Source organism: Sinocyclocheilus anshuiensis, unplaced genomic scaffold (genome assembly GCF_001515605.1).
Source record: "Sinocyclocheilus anshuiensis isolate Anshui unplaced genomic scaffold, SAMN03320099.WGS_v1.1 scaffold1566, whole genome shotgun sequence".
NCBI lineage: Eukaryota > Metazoa > Chordata > Actinopteri > Cypriniformes > Cyprinidae > Sinocyclocheilus > Sinocyclocheilus anshuiensis.
In genome coordinates this window covers 21,086-30,198 of record NW_015546165.1, presented here as the reverse complement: position 1 = coordinate 30,198, position 9,113 = coordinate 21,086, and positions in this window count along the sequence as shown.

Below are 9,113 nucleotides of genomic sequence, written 5' to 3'. Positions count from 1 at the left end.
TCCACACAGCTTTATAAAAGTCAGCTGATAATCCATCAATTCCAGGTGCTCTGCCCGGCTTCATCTGTTTAACGGCATCAGTTAACTCCTCAAACAAAACAGAGCTGTCCAGATTCTTACTCTGCATTTTAGTAAGAGTAGGCAGTTGTTGCAATAGCTGTGAAACACATTCAGTATCAGTTTCTTCTTCGCTATACAAGTCTGAATAAAAGTCCACTGCAATCTTTCTCATTTGTCTTGAATCAGAAGTCTTTAGTCCATCAGGTGTTGTCAAACAATACATTTCATTTTGTTGTCTTGACACTTTTTCTAAATTAAAAAAATAAGATGTGGGAGCATCCATCTCATGTACAGACATAAATCGGGATCTTATCAGGGCACCTTTAGCCTGCACTTGCAACAAAGATTCCAGATCTTGTTTCTTTTCACATAAAATGCCAGCTGAAGATGAATTAGAATACGGAATCATACCAGATGTAATGTGAAAGATCTCATGTTCTATTTCAGAAATTTTGTGTTTAATTTTTTTTGTTGAAAAACATGTATACTGCTGACAAAAAATGTTGATTTGTGTCTTTCCTATTTCCCACCACTGTATCAAATTATCAAATTAATTTTTCTTAGAACCCCATTCATTCCAAAACAATTCAAATTTCTCATGAAAATCTTTCTCTTTCAACAATGCAACATTAAATTTCCAATAAAAGCTTTTGAATTTAGATTGTCTCAAACCAATATTGACTGTAATAAAATCGTGATCTGATAGACAACATGGAAAAATATTACACCCCATTATTCTATTATTTTCAGCACGCTGTACATAAAACCTGTCAAGTCTTGCTACACTTATCATTCCCTGTGAAACTTTTGTCCATGTATATTGTTTCATCTCTTTATTCCTATCTCTCCATACATCTACCAAATCATTCTGAAATGTAATACTTTTTAAGAAAGAAGCCGATACAGGATGTGGTTCCTCATTATTTCTATCTAAACGAAAATTAGGGGTACAATTCCAATCCCCACCAACAATTAAAAACCCATCCAAAGTATAACTTTTTAAAAATTCTCCTAACTTTCTAAACATGAAGATTCTATCTGATCCTTTATTTGGAGCATAGATATTTATGAAAACAAATAACTGATTATCAATTTTAACTTTCACCATTAAAATACATCCTTTCTCTATTTCCATTTCTGATAAAATATTGACATTAAGGTGAGTTGAAAATAAGATCGCTACACCTGCACTGACATTTGTGCCATGGCTTAAACACATTTTTCCTTCCCACCACAAGTTTAACTCTGATTCATTTTTTATGTCGCTATGAGTTTCTTGTAAAAATGTTACTTCAGTATCTTTAAGCCTAAGAAATTCAGATAGTAAAGCTCTTTTCCCCCCATCCCTCAACCCATTCACATTTAAATATCCTAATCTAAGAATCTGCATTGCAGGAGAGAGAGAAAGGAAACAAAAAAAATGACAGAAAAGCAGAACAAAAATAAAGATAGATCCCACACCCATATGCTTTTATTTTTTCCATTTTGACAATTTTACATGATCCTTTTGTGCTCTACGTACAATTGTTAGAAACTTTCTCAGCCGAAATCTTTTTTGTTTTGAAATGACGTCATAGCCAACAGTCTTCTGAGCGATCACCACGGATTTAACAAACTTATTAACATCGGGGAAGAAATTTACAACATCAACCTTTTTTCCTTTAGTTAAAACCAGAAACTCGTTTAATTCCTCGACAGAATAAACGTCATCCAAAGACTGACTGCAATCAATCTCTGAAAACTCCGAACAATTATCACAATCGTCCATCAGTTCTTCTTCGCTATTTTCATTCTCCACAGACGCATTAGACTGTGACCCGCTTACACTCGGAACCACATCACTATAAACACGTTCATCATCCTTAACAGCAACAACATCCTCCTTCAAAACATTTCGTTTCCAATGTAATTCCACACAGCTTTATAAAAGTCAGCTGATAATCCATCAATTCCAGGTGCTCTGCCCGGCTTCATCTGTTTAACGGCATCAGTTAACTCCTCAAACAAAACAGAGCCGTCCAGATTCTTACTCTGCATTTTAGTAAGAGTTGGCAGTTGTTGCAATAGCTGTGAAACGCATTCAGTATCAGTTTCTTCTTTGCTATACAAGTCTGAATAAAAGTCCACTGCAATCTTTCTCATTTGTCTTGAATCAGAAGTCTTTAGTCCATCAGGTGTTGTCAAACAATACATTTCATTTTGTTGTCTTGACACTTTTTCTAAATTAAAAAAATAAGATGTGGGAGCATCCATCTCATGTACAGACATAAATCGGGATCTTATCAGGGCACCTTTAGCCTGCACTTGCAACAAAGATTCCAGATCTTGTTTCTTTTCACATAAAATGCCAGCTGAAGATGAATTAGAATGCTGAATCATACCAGATGTAATGTGAAAGATCTCATGCTCTATTTCAGAAATTTTTTGTTTAATTTTTTTTGTTGAAAAACATGTGTACTGCTGACAAAAAATTTTGATTTGTACCTTTCCTATTTCCCACCACTGTATCAAATTATCAAATTCATTTTTCTTAGAACCCCATTCATTCCAAAACAATTCAAATTTCTCATGAAAATCTTTCTCTTTCAACAATGCAACATTAAATTTCCAATAAAAGCTTTTGAATTTAGATTGTCTCAAACCAATATTGACTGTAATAAAATCGTGATCTGATAGACAACATGGAAAAATATCACACCCCATTATTCTATTATTTTCAGCACGCTGTACATAAAACCTGTCAAGTCTTGCTACACTTATCATTCCCTGTGAAACTTTTGTCCATGTATATTGTTTCATCTCTTTATTCCGATCTCTCCATACATCTACCAAATCATTCTGAAATGTAATACTTTTTAAGAAAGAAGCCGATACAGGATGTGGTTCCTCATTATTTCTATCTAAACGAAAATTAGGGGTACAATTCCAATCCCCACCAACAATTAAAAACCCATCCAAAGTATAACTTTTTAAAAATTCTCCTAACTTTCTAAACATGAAGATTCTATCTGATCCTTTATTTGGAGCATAGATATTTATGAAAACAAATAACTGATTATCAATTTTAACTTTCACCATTAAAATACGTCCCTTCTCTATTTCCAGTTCTGATAAAATATTGACATTAAGGCGAGTTGAAAATAAAATCGCTACACCTGCACTGACATTTGTGCTATGGCTTAAACACATTTTTCCTTCCCACCACAGGTTTAACTCTGAATCATTTTTTATGTCGCTATGAGTTTCTTGTAAAAATGTTACTTCAGTATCTTTAAGCCTAAGAAATTCAGATAGTAAAGCTCTTTTCCCCCCATCCCTCAACCCATTCACATTTAAAGATCCTAATCTAAGAATCTGCATTGCAGGAGAGAGAGAAAGGAAACAAAAAAAATGACAGAAAAGCATAAAGATAATAAAGATAGATCCCACACCCATATGCTTTTATTTTTTCCATTTTGACAATTTTACATGAGCTCTACGTACTCTACGTACAATTGTTAGAAACTTTCTCAGCCGAAATCTTTTTTGTTTTGAAATGACGTCATAGCCAACAGTCTTCTGAGCGATCACCACGGATTTAACAAACTTATTAACATCGGGGAAGAAATTTACAACATCAACCTTTTTTCCTTTAGTTAAAACCAGAAACTCGTTTAATTCCTCGACAGAATAAACGTCATCCAAAGACTGACTGCAATCAATCTCTGAAAACTCCGATCACCAATCACCATCGTCCATCAGTTCTTCTTCGCTATTTTCATTCTCCACAGACGCATTAGACTGCTTACACTCGGCACTCGGAACCACATCACTATAAACACGGTCATCATCCTTAACAGCAACAACATCATCCTTCAAAACATTTGGGCCAACAGCATTATCACCAACTCGCATAGATGAAATAAACTCGCTCACCTCTAGCTTTAAACTTGGATCTATCGCGCTTTGCTCGGCTGAAGAACCGGCCTGGGGAACAACGCTGGGTTCACCTGCCGAAGCCGACTCCTCCGAATCCTCATCATTAACCCCATTTGTCTTCTGTTTTTTTTCTGGAATCATTACATCCTTTACAGCTATATGCCGTTTTCCTTTATCTGGACTTTCGTTATTTTCGCTTTGATCAGATTGCTCATCATTATTTCTGGCGTTCTTTCCATTTTCTGATCGTTTCTTATGAGGACACGTGAACTTCTTATGTCCCAAATCACCGCATTCAAAACAACGCAAACTATCTGTCATTGCAAAAATCATATAGGAACCGTCACCGTGTTTAATGCGAAACGAAATATCCAAAGACTCAGATTGCGCATTTAAAAACATGAAAACGTGTCTACGAAAAGACAGCACATGTTTTAAAACGGCGTTTTTACACCCAAGCGGAACCATCTTAATGGATCCAGCAAACTTTCCAAAGCGACTCAGTTCTTTTAGAATTTGCTCATTAGAAATGAATGGAGGCGCGTTTGAAATGGTGACCTTCGTAGCAGGTGCACGCAAAGGCATTACTTGCAGCAGGGTGTCAGAAACAACGATTCCTTTTTCAACAAGGCTGTTTATGAGTTTCTCATCTTTAAGAAACACCACCACAGCCTTGTTCATTCTAGAGGCCGATACTATATTTTCCCATTGCTAGAAGCACGTCTTCTACCGTAACCGCTTGTTCTGAGAAAACTTTACATCCATTCCTGATAGAGAACCCCAGCGTTCCCTCACCTGAGAGAGACGCCATGGCTTCCCTTATCAAGGTAGGAATCACACCGGTATTTTTCTTAAGTAAAAAAAATAAACCAAAACGTGATAAATTAAATCCTTTTAAAAGAATTTAACCTTGAAACCAATCCAAGCGTGCCGCTCTCACACCCGACACCACGCTTCCGCTCCCAGCATGCAATCCACACACAGACAGAGAGAGAGAGAGAGAGAGAGAGAGAGAGAGAGAGAGAGAGAGAGAGAGAGAGAGAGAACTTTTGCCTTTTAGGGTTTTCTTTAATAAATCAAATAAAATGACAAAGACCTATCATTTATATAAAAATAATAATTATAAATAAATACATTTACTTATGGTCCTAAATATTTAAAATACACTAAAGTTCACTGTTTTATTGATTATTTACGTATGTTTAAAAAATTACAGAGAGAGAGAGAGAGAGAGAGAGAGAGAGAGAGAGAGAGAGAGAGAGAGAGAACTTTTGCCTTTTAGGGTTTTCTTTAATAAATCAAATAAAATGACAAAGACCTATCATTTATATAAAAATAATAATTATAAATAAATACATTTACTTATGGTCCTAAATATTTAAAATACACTAAAGTTCACTGTTTTATTGATTATTTACGTATGTTTAAAAAATTACTATTTTAGTTTTTTCCCCAGTTTTTAAATAATATTTAAAAATAAAATGATATATTATTTATCTAATATAAAACTCTCTCTCTCTCTCTCTCTCTCTGACACACACACACACACACACTTGTTTGCTAAGAACTGAGAATATAATATCCAGTACAGATGTTTAGCAGAGCTAAAACAAACATGTTCTAAGAACGGTTTTCTAATGTTTCTATTAAGTTATGAAAACGTTATTTCTGAATGCCCTCTAAACGTCCAGTTATTTTAATGTTTTAAAAACGTTGTTTTTCTTGGTTATGCGAACGTTAAGGAAACATTTCATTCTATCATTTCGCCAACATTACGGGAATGTTACTTTTGAATATTTCTGAACGTTCTGAAACAAAAAGTAACATCTAAAAAACGTTAGATGAACGTCCAAATAAAAGTTTCAGAAAAAAACATTCCAAAAATATTGTTTTTGCGCTAACGTTTTGAGAACATTATTAAAGGCCAGAGAACTTTGACCGAGCGTTCTGTTAACGCTTCTGGAAGAACTTTTGAGAGAACCTCAACCGTTCCGTTAGCTGAGGAGTAGATGTTCTCAGAAAGTTCCTCTCATAACTTTGACTTTCTCTGCAAACACACACGTTTCTGATTGCTCCATATTAAATTTTTATTTGCTGACTGTAAATGTTTATATACACTGATGTTCTATGTTCCCATCTTTCCCTGTGTATGAGGATGAGGAAAATAAAAGATTCTGATATATTTCAGTATTTCAGTCTATGAGCGTCCTCTAGTGGACGCAAAGTATATTTATACATATATATTTATTTACTTGATGAATGTGATGAATTATAGCAAACTATAAAAGCGTCCTCTGAAACAACTTTAGATGAACGTGCAACTAAAACAATTTAGGAAAACCGTTCAGTGAGCGATGCATAAATAATGTTTTTGAGAACATTATTAAACACCAGAGAACTGTGAGTGAGCATTACTACATAAGCTCTTAGCAGAACGTCTCATATTTGATGAAGTTTGCATTGATTCTGTCATTTTCCAGTTTATTATTGTGAAGCTCTATTATAGAAATTATGGTGACTTGACAAAGTCATCATTTTTCTAAATTAAAAAAATATATAATTATAAAAATGATTTATAATTTAAATTAATATAATATTTTAATTATTTATTATGTTTTTTAATTTTGAGGATAATTTGAAGATAACGTTTGTTCCTAAATTATTATTAACATTAATATTATTAGTCTCTTCTGCTCATCAAGGCTGCATTTATTTGATCAAAAATACAGTAAAAAACAATAATATAGTGAAATATTATTATAATCTAAAACAGCTGTTTTCTGTGTGAATATCTGTTAAACTGTAATGTATTTCTGTGATGCGCAGCTGTATTTTCAGCATCATTACTCCAGTCTTCAGTGTCACATGATCTTCAGAAATCAGTATAATATGCTGATTTATTATCAGAGCTGGAAACTGTTGTGCTGCTTCATATATTTTTGGAATCTGATACTTGTTTTCAGGATTCTTTGATGAATAGAAAGCGTTTAGGATCAGCTGACAGCGCTGCTGTGGTGCTGCGGGCAGCAGAGGGCGGCTTTGATGTGTTTCTCACGGCTTCATTCAGATTCATCTTCTTTTATTAATTCCCTCCAAACTCATGGATGCTCCTTGCTGATCACTGCTTTAGTAATTCTGTTTTAATAAGCCATAGTTAAATAAAGAAAAGGCACACGGCGCATGTGCTGCTGAATTCTCTGCAGGCACGTTATGCTGCTTTATATTGCAAACTGGTATTTGTTACCATATTTTAATTTATGATCATAATTGCAAACACACTGGTTTGTAGCGCAAATATTTTCACCGTTTAGTATTATAATGAACCGGAAGTCTCGCGCATTCACAGTAAACAACTTACTTCTGCATTGCAAAACAAGGTGGATACTTCAAATTAAATTAAAATGTATTGCTATAATAAATAGCCCCCCAAAAAACTGTGATTAATCCATATTTCATTTCTATCTTTAGTGTTTTATTTTACTTTTAAAAAGCTAGTGACTGTTTATTCTTCCACACTACTAACTACCACTCTTATCTAGCTAACAGGGCTAGTTTTAAGGTTCTCTCAACAAACATCTTCCAGTAACATCAAATGTATTTGTTGCATGCTTGTCTAACTTTTTAAAAACATATATATATTTCTGCTTGAGAACATTCAAAAGTAACGTTCCCATAATGTTTGAAAAAAATGAAAAGTTCCCTTAACCTTTGCATAACCAAAATAAAACATTTCTAACATGTTTGAATGTTCATAAAACATAAAGAAACAACGTTTCGTAACTTAATGGGAATGTTATCAAAACATTCTAGAACATATTTTTGTTAGCTGGCTATATGGTTAATTCTAACTGTAATTTCATTAAAAATTTTTCCCACCAGACTAAAGTAAAGCTGCATAAACACACATGATATCTGCGAGAATGGATCACACATCAGGGCTGCGGAGGGTTAATGGTCTGTTTCAGAACGAGGAATCAGAAACACCCACCAGCACCCCCACAACACAAGAGCAAGAGTGTGTGTGTGTGTGTGTGTGTGTGTGTCTGAGAGAGAGAGAGAGAGAGAGTGTGTGTGTGTGTGTGCACACAGAGGCATGGAGATCAGGTTAATGTTCATCAGATGCGTCGTTCTGCTCCGCGCTCATGGAATGTCTCAATTAGATATTGAGCAGTTGGATTCCCAACAAGCATCTGCATCACTTCCTGACACACACACACACACACACACACACACACACATCTGGATTGTGGGAAATGTAGTGTTTTGTGATGACAGGTGTGGTGAATGGAGATCGTGACAACAGCTCAGACCTGCGAACCGTGTCTGGGCCACAACTGACAAGTTCCTAAAAAGCTCTAAAGCATATTTTTAAGAACTTTTAATGTACTTTTGTACTTGTGCACATCCTAGTAATTGTAATATGTAGTATAATGTAGGTAGTGTTATGCTGTAATGCTTAATATTTGATACAACCCAGTAAACCAATCAATCTTATTTATTGGGATTTAAGGCAAGTTGGAGGTTATTCTTACTGTAAGGTTTTATTTATGATGAATTTTACAAACATTCTTTCCAGGAATTCAAATTCTTCTTATGTTTTGTCTTCAGAAAAATCTCAAGAAAAAGGATAACCAACATATTTGGGAATAGAACATATTCTCACATTTATTCTTTAGTTAGAAAATTAGATATTTGAAGAATATTGGTAACCAAACAGTTGACGGTAGCCATTGACTTCCATAATATGAAAAAAAAATACTATTTAAGTCAATGGCTACAATCAACTCTTTGGTTACCAATATTCTTCAAAATATCTTTGGTGTACAACAGAAGCTTGGGACAGTAAATAATGACACATTTTTCATGTTTGGGTGAACTGTCCCTTTAAGAATGTTTTGTGAATCCAGCCACTGCTTTGAATTGAACAGAAACGCTTTTCATAAGAGCTGCAACACTATTACATCAGTGTGTGTGTGTCCATCTGTTGTTCGAGGCGCTGCAGCGTTCGATACAGAATCCTGTAAATGGTGAAACATCTCAGATGGGACTCATGAATTCATGAGAGTTTAAGGAGCCGCGACTGACTACACACACACACACACACACACACACACACACACACACACACACACACA